This window comes from Schistocerca gregaria, chromosome X, assembly GCF_023897955.1.
Source record: "Schistocerca gregaria isolate iqSchGreg1 chromosome X, iqSchGreg1.2, whole genome shotgun sequence".
Lineage (NCBI taxonomy): Eukaryota > Metazoa > Arthropoda > Insecta > Orthoptera > Acrididae > Schistocerca > Schistocerca gregaria.
The window spans coordinates 225,401,490-225,415,359 of record NC_064931.1 but is presented as its reverse complement, the minus strand read 5'-3'; positions in this window follow the sequence as shown (position 1 = coordinate 225,415,359).

Sequence of the window (13,870 nt, the reverse complement as noted above, 5' to 3'; positions counted from 1 at the left end):
TTGCGAAACCGGTTGTCAGCATCTACAACTGACTTAAATAAATACCGCTACAGCGGGCTACTGGACTTTTCCTTTAGTTTTATACTTAATAATTTTAACACCTGAGTTAAAAAACTATTTACTATATTGATTTCACAATCAGGTATGTAGTATCGAAAGGTGCTGCTACTGCACAGTGATGTACTCGTGCTCTCTGCTGGCCTAACATAAAATGACGTCTATCAGCTTCGTTGGGAGGTTATTACTCGCTTATTTTCTTCTTGTAATTTTACGCCCTCGGATGTTCAACCGCTTTCAAAACCATTCATTTCTGCATTTACTTGCTAGTCGGACTTACCTTCAGCAATTCTTTAAATCCGAATCCACAGATTTCTTTTGGTGTGAAACGGAAAAACTACCCGTGCTTTGTCAGGTTGTTGTAGATAACATTATATAGTTTACTGTTGACGCTTATTTTCTCTTTTACTTTTATGTACCTTATAACACAACGTAACTCATCTTTATAATAATGTAATTTATTTTTTTCAATTATGATTACTACACTAAAATAAACCCAAGATGAATGTAAACCTCGATTTACGCCTTGTCTACAAATTTTCTGATGTCATACGCAATTAGAACCTCAGTACAGCTACAAGTATATGGGAAATTGATAGTGTGATTACGTGAGTAATGGAATCCTATAGAGAAATTATTCAGTGCTGTGATTGTGAAAATCAAACGTAACCTTTTGCTAGGAAAAAATAGTTCAAATGGCTCTGAGCACTATGCGACTTAACTTCTGAGGTCATCAGTCGCTTAGAGCTTAGAACTAATTAAACCTAACTAACCTATGGACATCACACACATCCATGCGCGAGGCAGGATTCTAACCTGCGACCGTAGCGGTCACGCGGTTCCAGACTAAAGCGCCTAGAACCGCATGGCCACACCGACTGGCTTTTGCTAGAAACCAGTCTAGAAATTACATTAACTGATTTACCGAAACCATGGATAACCTAAATGTGGGTTGCCGGAAGATGATTTGTGACACCATATCCGGAAGTTTCCTGGGCGTAACCATTACCATATTCGTCCACCAACTACCATGGATATTCATTTGTGTGATGCTATCTACGACTGAGTAAACGACTAAAATATATTTTCGTAATTATCGTTAAGAATTCGACTCAACAGACGGAACAATCTTCTGGTTTAAAACGATAGCAGTATTCTGAAAGACGGGAGGAACATCATCAACGAGAAAACTATCGGAGATGCGAAGTGTCAAGAGAAGTGTAGGTGTATAGTTTTGAAACTATTCACCAATGACACATATAGATACATAGGGAAGCATTACTTGGAGTACATAGTTGCTGATAAACGACATGGCCACATAGAGTTAGGGTGCTACTTTGTTACTTTGAAGTTTTTCTACAAATGTTAACCTAAATGCAGGCATGAAATGCTTTATCGTACCACAGTCAATACAGGTCATTTCTGCGCCCAGCTCTCGCATCGGAAATCTCTCCACCTCAACGACTGTTATCCAGGAAGAGCTTTCTACAACCATCTAAGCAGCTTACCCCGGCTCCAAAGAAAGGAATGTTTCAATTCTGAAAGGGATGTACACCTCAGTCCCGCAGGTGAATTCCAACTTCCTACTTGCTTCCCGCTGGACAAGGTGATAGGTGGCTGGTATGGAAGTCAATAAACAGATTACGATGTAAAGTGAGAAGACCCAAGGACAATAAGAAGAAAGGTGGCTTCAAAGTCGGTGATACCTACTTCATATGTGGAAAGGAGCAAACCACAAGACAGATGCATCAGAGACCTCTCTATCCAACATCTTGCATAAGCGATATCATTCAAGTAGCGTAAATTTCCTTGGAGAATGTGAAGATCTGGACACATGTGATACGAAAATACAAGTTCACTACAAGCCTTCTATTTTCCCAGTCTAGCGATTATACTTCTTGGGTTGATTGTCAGTCCGTATATATCTAGGTTTCAGACTAAAGAATAATAACTTTTGAGAGGAGAGATGAATTTAATGCTCGTTGTTGGGATAGAGTCAGATCTTATTCCCGTTCCATTAATTAGATAGCATATGTTCAAATGGTTCAAATGGCTCTGAGCACTATGGGACTTAACGTCTGAGTTCATCAGTCCGCTAGAAATTAGAACTAATTAAACCTAACTAACCTAAGGACATCACACACATCCATGCTGGAGGCAGGATTCGAACCTGTGACCGTAGCGGTCGAGTGGTTCCAGACTGAAGCGCCTAGAACCCCTCGGCCACACCGGCTGGCTAACATATGTCAATGATGCTACATGTACGCATTCAGACTAGTGTAGTGCGTCCAACTAGAGATTTCCTTATTTTCTATGCACGTCAGGTGCGATATCTCCTTGCTTGGATCCTAGGGTATGAGCACGATAGAACAAGTGAGCACGAGCTCGTGCTTGCGTGCGTGTGCGTGTGCATGCGTACCCGTAGATGCCACAGTGCACCTCAGTACGTGTTACTGGGTCAGACTCTTCCTGTAGACTGTGTGTCTCCCGTATTTGTATTGTTTTGTCATGCGATTGGCGTTTTATGTGTACGAAGCTAACAGTTGACGCAGCAAACACGGACGACAAAGCAAGTGACAAATTTCTACACCAATCACATTTCAGCAGCCGCCGTTGCGATCAAACAGCCGAGGTAATTAATTCACCGCAAGTTCTCGAATAGCAGCGAAACTAATTCAGGAAACTCCGAGATAAATTATTTGTTTTTGTGAGCGGCTCTCGATATTACCACGTGGCTTTACGTTTTGGGTGAACCATAATAAGTATATGTACTTTTTTTGCTTTAATTTTCTTGGGGAGAATTCTTGTTTAGTTCCATTTTATGTATCTTGTGAGATTTTTGTGAACTACCTATGTGGCTTTTTTGAGATACGAAAACAATTGTGGACCATAGAATAAATTAAGTTAATTTTTTGGAATGCTTGTAGAGAGCGTGCCACTACTGGTGGAAGAAACGAACGTTCGAATCACATACCGCTACAGATTCTCCAAAGGTAATTCAAAGACGAAATGATTTTAAGAGGTGTTAATGACATCATTTTGTCGTACTAATAACTGCATATCTACATCTGTGCTGCACGAACTACCATACTGTGTATAGGTGGTGCATGGTCCATCAAAATCATTTTCCGCTCTTCTCGCTTCTTTCGTGGACGATTGGAGGAGGGAAGGTATATCGACAGCCCTGTGTTTGAGCACACATTATGTAAGATATTACTTAGGGAGGCGTAGCTCTTCTACCACCATCGTTAACCTAGCATCCCAGTCAGACGAACAGCACTCAAGAAATGATTGGACTTTTTTTGTGATGTACATTGTAAGTGAATTACACTGTCTTAGGAATATTCCGATATATCTACCCTTCTTTCCCCAGGTAGATCACTCTACCTTGAATCAATCGTTATCACTAAAACCAAAACCGCATAGCAACTTATTTCTTAAAACGTCAGTTTACATGAATTATATTATATTATTATTTATGGTCAGCCTCCAGTCTAGGGACTAACAGCTGGTCATCTACCAGCCCATCTGCTACTTGATTTGTAACAACTTTATAACAGGGCCATCCTCTACACAAATATTGTATCTGCGAATAGCTTCAGTGCAATAAAAACGCTGCTTGCGAACTTGAATACTAGGAAAATGTGACTACTTCTACTGCTTTCTCTTGGCTGGCTAGTGAGGAGAAAGTGGCTATATCTCTGGTCTTGTACTCCGGTTGTTCTTTGTGTGTACACAAAAATCGACTGGAGCCAGTAGGCTTCCTTTAGCATACAATTTTATTTGCATTCTCTACTGAAAAAATACAAGATCAGGAAAATTCCAGTGACAGGGTTGGTTAATCAACTGTTCTTTGTTAAACAGAGGGTCTTCCCTGGAAGTGGTCAGTGATATGTTTTTTCATTTGCTGCTGACAGATCCACAAAAGTCTCACGGCAACATTCGAAACCATCCTCCGTAATGTGTGTTAGTTTCAACAGTTGTTTACTACAGCTTTACAAGAACGAAACACAGGTTGCAATGGTATCTGTAATGGATTGATCGCAAGTAGTCTTTCTAGTAGTCTGGAGAACTGATACAAGAATGCAATAGGTATGAAATCTTTTGGTACATTCTCTCCACCTCCCAGTTTTAGCAAGAAATCTCTCCAGTCTTCCACCGTATCTTCGGAAATTCGCATGTGTTCATGCCATTACTGAAGAGTAGTTGAAGTTTCTCTTTCGTCTTAAGCTCTAAATTCGTGATTTGCTCTGCTCTTATGCCATCATCAGTAAGTCATTTACAATACTTTTTATTGGTAACTTTCTTTTCTGTGTGGTAGGGTACAAATTTTGCAATTGATTTGAAATTGACAAAATGAGCTAGAAACTTGAAATTTTAAACACAGTATAGAACTAGATGATAATGCAATTGTGTCGGGATAATAGCCACATATGTGCTTTAGGCGGGGGTTGGAGTGAAAATGGGTTGACAAAGAAGTATAACGCAGAGTGCTGCCGGACTCATTGGACTTTCTGCATGACGGAGGTGCTTAGCGGATTGCATCACTGCTGCTAGAGGCGCAATGTGCCAAAATTACCTGCTCCAGGTAGCCAGCGGCTACTGGTACGATTTAAAAGTGCCCTCTCGAATGCCTGAAGCAGTTTCTACGAAACTGGACATACGTATCACCTGCAACCTGGAAAAATTACTGTGAGAGTAATACCGTATAGCATCCCTAGATTGAGGGCAAGGGTTAAAACGGGTGATATAAAAGCATAGCTCTGGGACACCTGGAGAAATTTCCACAAAATTTGGTTTTTTACACGACTGGTTTTAGAAATTTGTTATTAGCATGCTCTCTTTTCTGTTAGTTTGTTAAATACAAATCTTGAAACCTATTTTAAACTAAAAGTAACGTCTTGATGAACTACAGACATGAAACTTTCACTGTAGTTCAGAACTGGATGACAACACAGCATTAACTCTATTTCTTGTCTGCTGTGTGGTGGAGGCTACTTGGCGTATCACTGGCATTTCTAACTTTTCCTGTTCCAGTCGAGAATGTTCCTTGGGATGATTGGTGTTAGTAAGCGACTGTGTGAGCTCCAATTTCTCTATTTTTACTCTCACCGTCTTTTCGCGACACATATGTACGAGGAATCAACGTATTGGTTGACTCAGGTGAAGAGAAACTAAAATAAACCAGAAATATACCAAATTAATCTGTGTTAATAACATCGAGATGTTTGGAATCGTTGAAAAATTTCGTACACAAAAGACTAAAGGACAGAAAATAATTATTTATGTCTATTTAATAAGTATTTTATACTAGAAAGTATAAAATAGTTTTTTGTAGTCGCATACGGTCTCATAACCTCATACAAATCATTCTGTAAATTTGTGGTTGTGAATGTCAAATACGTATGAAAATACTTATAGGAGTTATAACGAAGGGCATGTGGTATATGCAATAAATAATTTATGTATGTATAGTTCCCCTTCGAAATATTATCTATTGCTCTCACCTATTGTTTTTCTTTAAAAAACTTACAAGTATAAGGACGGATCAAAAAGTACACTTTATAAGGACGTATAATCCACAATCGGTATGTCAGTTAGGCAAAATCGTCATGAGCATTGAGGCAATCAACCCATAAACACACGAAGTACAAAACCTCTGCTTTGTAAAACATCGTATCCTGCAGCGTAAAGAAGTCATAGCTGTACGCTACACATCAATGTACAAAGAGAGCCGTCGACCTTTCCAAACCGTATTTTAAGGAAACGAAGGCATGATAGCCACATGGGGAGATATTAAGTCTGTTGGTCTGGTGCTCGAGTGTCTCCCACTTGAAGTGGCACATCCTCTGCTGTACGACATTTGCGATATGGAGACATGGTTGATCATATACCAGCAACAGTTCCCGTCATGCCAAAACGGTGATTACGACACGATACGGTATTGCAGTGCTTGAGTCATTCCGATTACGATGCAACTTCCTTTGGGCGTGCATGCATGTCCAAAGGAATAGGCACTGCGTCGACCAAAGCCCTTAAGAAACACATCAAATGAACTCACAATTGCGAATAAGAAATACCATCACCTGTAGTAAGGAGTGACAAAAGTGAAACTTTATGCAGGACCAGAACTCGAACCCTAATTTCCCGATTATCGTAAGCGGTCGCCTTACCACTTTGATATCCATGCATGACCCAACGCCAGACCCAAACTTCCGTCTGTTGTCAACCATGCGTCCACAATCTGCACTCGTACATCCATTATGTATATGGCCGTACAGGTGAGACGTTATACTTGAAAGTCGCTTGCCTGGTATCGGCAGATAAATACGAATATTGCAGTGCCTGAGTTAGTCTGATTACGACACAGAGTTCCTTGTTATAAGCCGGAAGTCCGGGTTCGACTGCCTGTCAGGCCAAAATTTTCATTGTCGTCATTCAGTACTACAGCTGACGGTAGTTCTTATCCCGCAATTCATTTGATGTACTACGGTGAATTTTCAGACATGCTGCCCTATACATATTCTTCATTCTCCAATGGATGTCTACCGGTGATTGTCCTTCGACAGCCAAGAAAAGGATAACAGTACGTTGGCCGTGTTTGAACACATTTGGTAATAGCGTCGCCATAGTTCATGTTTTCGCATTTACCGAATGCACGTTTGAAGGACATGCAGGCAAACGTATACTCGCTCACTGGATGTTCCCTATATTGTTCAGGCATCTGTTTTGGTAATAGCGCGGGAAATAGGGCTTACTTACGAGTCAATTGTTTTGCTGATATTCTATCTGTGAACGTTGTTCCATAAGACGATTTAAGAAGAAACTAAATTTCTTCAGCTACGACAATGTTTAAAGAAATCATCTTAATGACGCTAAATCGCGTTATGTGAATCGTTTACTGGCTGCACTCTGCCGCATTTCGCTGGTTGGAAGGCAAAAAGCTTACTGACAAATTTCACACAAGGAAAAGGGGGGCGAAATGTCTCCCACTGGAAGGTCATGTTGTTCTATTTAAATGATTACAAAATCAGCTAAAGCGAACAGTAAGGCTGTCAGTATAAGAACATTACTGTTCTCGGTATGATGTTGCACTGCCCAGGGCCTGTAATGATAATGCGCCCGTTTACAGAAGTGGAAGAGAGAGCACGACTGAATTCCACAATCCGCATGCATTGCATACACACAGAAATCACTGTTACAGTGTACTATTGGAGCCCAATGAGTGAATTGCATATTTTCCGGTGAAAAAGAGCAATGGCAAATAGTCTTCGCTACATTAGGTTACTTAAACTGGTGTCACTCTAAGCTAGAATTTATGGTCAGCGACTAAGTATAAGGTCAATGAGTCGCATGCGGGTTTTGGAACTGTGAAATACTTTCCTGCATTATAGAAGTGAACATTAAATCTGAACTAATAATGCGAAAATTTTGAACTTGGATAGCTTACAATGAAAATCTTTCTGTTTATTGCAAAGGAAAACAGTTGATTTCCTAAAACATTCTCTGCCCTACACAACTTGAAACAGGTCACGTCGACCAAATCTTGTAGAAGAAGTGACAGCGACGTATAACGGAAGGTAGTAAGATCCCTTGGCTATTGGTTTGGCAGTATTCGACAGCCATTTCTAGGCGCAAGTAAATTAAGAGAGGCAGCGCGTTTTTGTTATCAAGTAACGTCTTCATCAATTACTTTAGTTTTAATGTAATCTGCGAGTAGCTGCTGATGTTTGATATTAACATGAAAAGGACTCCGTAGACAGGGAAAAAATCTCTTCTTGGGCTACTATTTCTATAATGACCATAAGGCATTAAATGATCTTCAAGCACATGTGTTCCAGCAAGGTATGAAGAAAATTATAGTAACAATGACGGTAATAATCGAATTATCCGGTAACTTCACACTTCACAGTGGTTTTTCTCGAACTAAGAAAATTGCTGAATTAGTGAATATTTCAAAATGGCCTTACATCGAGGCTATGATGCCTAGAAGAGTCTTTACATCCTGCTGACACGAGAATAGCATGATCTCCACGTCAGGAGATTGCTTCTACTTAACCATTTAATATACTCACATTTTTTCCACCGTGACTAATTTTGTAAGCTAAGCACATCATCCGTTACAGCACACTCCTGGGGGTGGGAAATGTGGCCACAATGGTCTGGTGGAACGAACTATCACAGGTGCAATGCGTGGGATCAGGCATTTACTTTCAAGAGGCACAAAAAGATTTACTTTACCTCTCATAATCTCAAGAGAAAGATGCTATAATCCAGAATCTGCATTAAACATCGCGTTCCTTTACCAATTGGGCAGAGCCGGTTTACGTTGGGAAATGACTTACGAGGAAGTCATGGTAATCAGAAATACTGTTTCCAGTAAACTTACTTACATTAGAAAATTTTATTTTATTTGATGAAACGATAGCCATTTAAAGGAAAAGGGCTTTTATTTTTCTTGTACTTGATTGAACTAGAGAAGTTGAAAAATTTGGTGCTGGACTGTGATTCGAATTCGTATCTCATCTTTCGAGGATCTGAATCTCTCGGAACAGTATAGTTCAATCATTCAGTTCCTTTTCCCAAGACTGCAATCTTCTCTAGATCTCCTCCAAAGGTAAGTATGTGGGTCCGAAACATGATCCAGTAGAAAAATATTTATAATTTCATTTCAAGTCCTATCACGTGCATACCAGTCTGCTAGTGAAAATTAACGTGCATTTTTAATGTCTGTTCATGTGTTGCCAACAATTGCTATAGGTGTCGTTATTTCGGGTCAAACACGCACACATCTTACTGTTGGTGTTACTTAAGCTATGTTCATGGATGATAAAGAAGGACGGGAGGTGTGCGGTTCGATTATCCCTCAGGCACAAAAATTTGTATCCTTATTTTTGATTCAAACATCTAGCAGCTGGTAAGGAAAACCGATACGTAAAATTTGATTTTACTTAGTTAACAATCCGATTGTGTGCTGGGTTCGTATCTCCGTCACAAAACTTCACATCATGCGCTTCATCTTTAAATGTATGAACACTTTGTTCCTTCCGAATGGAGGTATATCAGACACCTTTCGTGGTTAGTTAACAGGGATGAAAGGGTCTTTAAAGCAATCCACGTTTATTACAAAAACAGTCTCAAACACACACACACACACACACACACACACACACACAGTCTTTTTTATATTTTTCTTTGTTTGCTGTGCTCGACTATCGGCGAGGCACAAAAACGTTCGTCAATGATTTTCTTAGTTTTTAGCACACTTACGAAAGATATATAAAAACAACTATGAGAGTTACTGATTTATGAAGCTCAGTTTGCAGCCAGTGCTGAGTATTATTAGTAACTACGCTCCAGTCCCTATACCCAGTTACAGAAATGTGAATCAGGCGGATTACGTATTCCGGGCCGTAGCTGCCGCGTCCTTGAGACGTCAGCTATGGTCACTTCCCAACGCTCTGTAGAATCACATCGGTTCGTCTCCTTCCTGCTGGTAATGTAACTGAGATTTGGCAACAAGGCAAGGTATATTTGGCAACTCTGTGATCTCGAGTTACTTCCTGGTGTGCACGGAATTAAGCCTCAAAGTTCACTTGATTTTTCCTGTCATTTCCATTGAATAATCTGAGTTATTATTAACGCTTGAGCTGTAACAAAAGATTGTAAATTTACGGTTTTCAGCCCAGGAAAGTAATTGCAGGTGAAAATCGCATCTTTTCTAGTCCTTTAATTAGCGGTTTACGAGGTCTAGCCACTACTGGTCTCGTAAGAGGAGACGTAGACGCATGCCTCTTCCCTAGCTCTGTGGAAAAGTGCTAACCTGTGAGTGAGCGCCTGTTATGGTTTGCGGTTCCAATCTTGCTGACTGTAACGTTTCTATCCCTTCTGTGAAAGAGCTACAAGCAGTCAGATCACACATCGATAAGGAAATCGCAAGAAAATACTTTCGGCTCATAATGCAATGGTGAAAAACTTACAATGCTGAACAACAGGTAACGCATCTTTCCGCTGCTGGCAAACAAATTTTGGGTTTCTAGGAATACATAACTTTATTTACGAAATGCCACATTTGCATACCACTTGAATATGATACAGCATACCAATCAAACACAGACCCAATGGAAATATAAGTGATTAGTATTTTACTAATTCGTGCCGATAGAGGCACGCTTGTGTACAGATACTCAGTTTTAATGAAACAGACTTTCGTCGTAAGGTTATCGTGGGTACTTTTATTTCATTTCTTATAATACAGTACAAAATTTTCGTACGGTTTCTTTTAGTGTTGTTAAAACATTAGTTAACATGAGAGAGAAATTAATCATCAACGATATATGCGAATTCTCTGATGTTATCTATAACAGTATGACAATGCACATGCAGTTTATTGATTACATGCATGTAGAAAACTTGTTCTGAGTTAAATCTGTCAAACAAGGTTTCATGAAGAATAAGATGCCACTGCCACACGACAACTAATGTAGAAAATACTTTTCTGACGTATTTTGGCACGATGCGCTCTCCCCCTACATAATACAAAAGTTTCGAGATGCATCTGCAGCCTGGCCATCTATCAAACCTGAAAAGAGCCAAATGTCGCAGAAGCTAGCCCTTTTTCCACATGCAACTATTTTGGGTTGAGAAGTGAAGAGAATTATGTTCTAAGTTCCATTAGTTCGATAACATCAGCAGACAGCAGTACGGCGTTTTAAAAGACGTAGCAGTGAATGTACCCAAACTCGCGACGTCTTATCAACAGAGTGCAACGCTTACCGTTACGCTACTAGTTGACACACATCTACAGCACCTCCAATACTCATCAACAGTTCCTCCAGAACTTGCGCATTGCACAGTGCTGTGAGATAATGCATATGGCCGGATCTAGACATCTGCGAGACAGACAGTTAGAGCTTTTCTTTTGCACTGCACGACTTTTTTAACAAACAAATAGCGCAATAGAGTAGCTCAAGTCGAAAGGAACACTTCCTATTTAAATTTATGCATCCTAAACTGTTGGCAGTTCTGTGTAGGTGTCCGTTACGTGATTTTATTCCGGTGATTACAAAATAGAGTCGAATGTATGCACTGGGTAGCCGAGGCAGCTAGTTCATGGCGATTCGGTCAACCAAGTAAATGAATGTACTGAACATGCTGCAAACCACTACAGGGAGTCTGTGTGTCAGAATTCTCATCCATTGTGGCGCAACACTGTTATGATAGAAAAATGATTGACAGAGAAAAGTGTTTGGTGGTCTCTAGGATTGATGCTAGGTTCATATGCTTATGGTCTGGGTTCGATTCCCACTTCTGCTGATGATTTTTGATAGGGAGAGACAGATTCTGTTCTCCGGCCCAGTGAAGGAAGTATAATGGCATTGTGGTCTAACATTCATGTTAAACATGATACTCCTTCTCTACTAAGCAGACGTTAGGTTGAACCACAATAAAGTCAGGAACTGTTCTATGAACAGTAACTTTTCTTATACTAGTTATTTATTTCTAGTGACGAAACAAAGGCTATGTAGGGTGACAGGACACTTATTCCATCTTTGATTTGAGCTTCTGTATGTCGATAAAATTGGTTCTGATCTGGGAATGCAACTCAGACCGCCGTTAACACGGAATTTGATCCCTTCGTGACAATACACCTCGACTGCAATATGTTGTTTGTACAAAACTGCAGATTCCTCAACATCTCCACATATTGCGCGTGAAAGAGTTCGAATCCTGGCCCGGCACTAAAGCTTTCATTATGTATTATCAATCTCTAGCATGAGAACACCTATCTGCTGGTGGATAATAATTTTCATTTTTAATGTATTTTCTTTCGTGGCCAACACTAACGGTATCTGACGTTTGTGAGCCCCAGTGAGACGCAGAACTGTTTGCAAAATCATTGTAAATTCAAGGCTCTTATTCCGAGCTGCTGGTGGAGAAAAATTCGGTAGCTGACTTCTCTTTGTGTGCAGTCAGCAACGATATGTGTGGGGCTCGATTCCCAGTCATCACTGAACTCTTCGTCATATTATTTATAGTTCAAACATGCTCACATGTCGGTGCTGGTGTAACAAACCCATTTTGAACGTTCGTTTTCTCTAGAATATAACAGCGACAGGTGCCAGGTTGGAGTCCTGGAAAAGAAAAAACTAATGTTTCGTCTCGTCATTTCAGTTAAAACATCTAGCTACTGCTGAGAAAATCCGATATGTCACAGTTAATTGTGCTTCGATGACAATCCAATTAGGTTCTTGGTTCGAATCCCTGTCTAACACAAAGCTTTACATTACGGCATTTCAAGTAAGTTACTTGTGAAGAAGCAATATTCAACATCTCTCGTAGTTCATTAACAAGAACAATAAATGCTGGGTAGGAATTCGCTTCCGTTAACAGTGTTTACGTTATGTAATTTAAAGTTGATATTGGCCATCTGATATTGTTTAAAATCGAGGTATATCACTCTCTGTATGCCTAGTCAGGAATGACTGTTAGTTTCCGTCAGTCACGAAGTCTTTGCTTAGTCTGCATGACCTGGGTTTCAATCCATATGCAGAACGAGACTGCTCGTCGTGTCATTTGAAGTTCATACATATTCTCAACTAGCTGCTCGCGAATAACTTAAATTTTTAATGTCTTTTTGTGTTAAATAATTAGCATGGTATGTTATTTTGAAGAGGAAATAATGAATACGACGAACTTACTACGTGAATTACCTATCTGACCTAATAGTTAGCGTGGTAACATTTCATGTATGTCATTTATCCGGTTTACGTTACCGCTGTTAGTGAATGACGCTTCGTCGATAAATAGAACGCGTGCAAAAAATCTGTCATTGTCCCGTAATTTCTCTTGTGCTCAGTCGCAAAACTGTACACGACGTTGATAGTCGTCGCTATGCAATACCTGGTGCATAGAAATATGGTACGGGTGCAATAGATGTTTATGTAGCATTCTCAACACCTACGCTTTTGAGATTACCGATTCTCGCGCAATTTATGTGTTACTGACGTGCGGATTAGCCGCGACAGCAGCTAAAACACCTAATTGGGTGTCATCATTTGTTGCATGTCGTGGTTGACGTTTCACACGTTGCTGAACGCTTCCTGTTTCCTTAAATAACGTAACTATCCGGCGAACGGTCCGGACACTTGGATGATGTCGCCCAGAATACCGAGCAGCATACGTAGCTTTGATGACGTTGGTAAATCTGGAAGTAGATTGTTTTGAGAATTTTTTACAATTGCATGGAATAACTATAGCTGTTGTTGCTGTGAGACAAGTTTAATCAAGGTCGATAATCTCATGGGCAGAAAATACGCTGTTTATGGTTATTAGTTCTTACTCCCTGCCAATAAATTCGTGGACTAGGTATGAAACAAAATGGACTAATTAGTGTACTTAACAAAGTTTCTAATTCGTTAGTGACCAACTTCTAAGTATGACCCATTCGTGTCCTCACAGATGTTCATGTCCTCCTTTCATTCAGAATATTTACACATGTCGTCTTCGTGACCCTGCATAGGAGCGCTTCCGTTTCTGTCATCCCAAGGGGCACGAGATCACACTTCCAGTAAACTAGCCATTTATTTTCACTGAAGTGATCTTCTTCTCCTTCGTTTTCTTCTGCTACTGTGCCTCCTCGGCACATGATGACGCTGTTATGAACGGATTTAATGTGGTCAGTTTAAGAAGTGGTGAAATACCCTTCCTTTCGCCATCCTGTTAGCCCCCGGGACGGAATATGTTTCCTCCAACTGTCTGTGTACAGTGTTATTCACGCAGAAGTGAACGAAGATTTACCCTAGAGCTGACC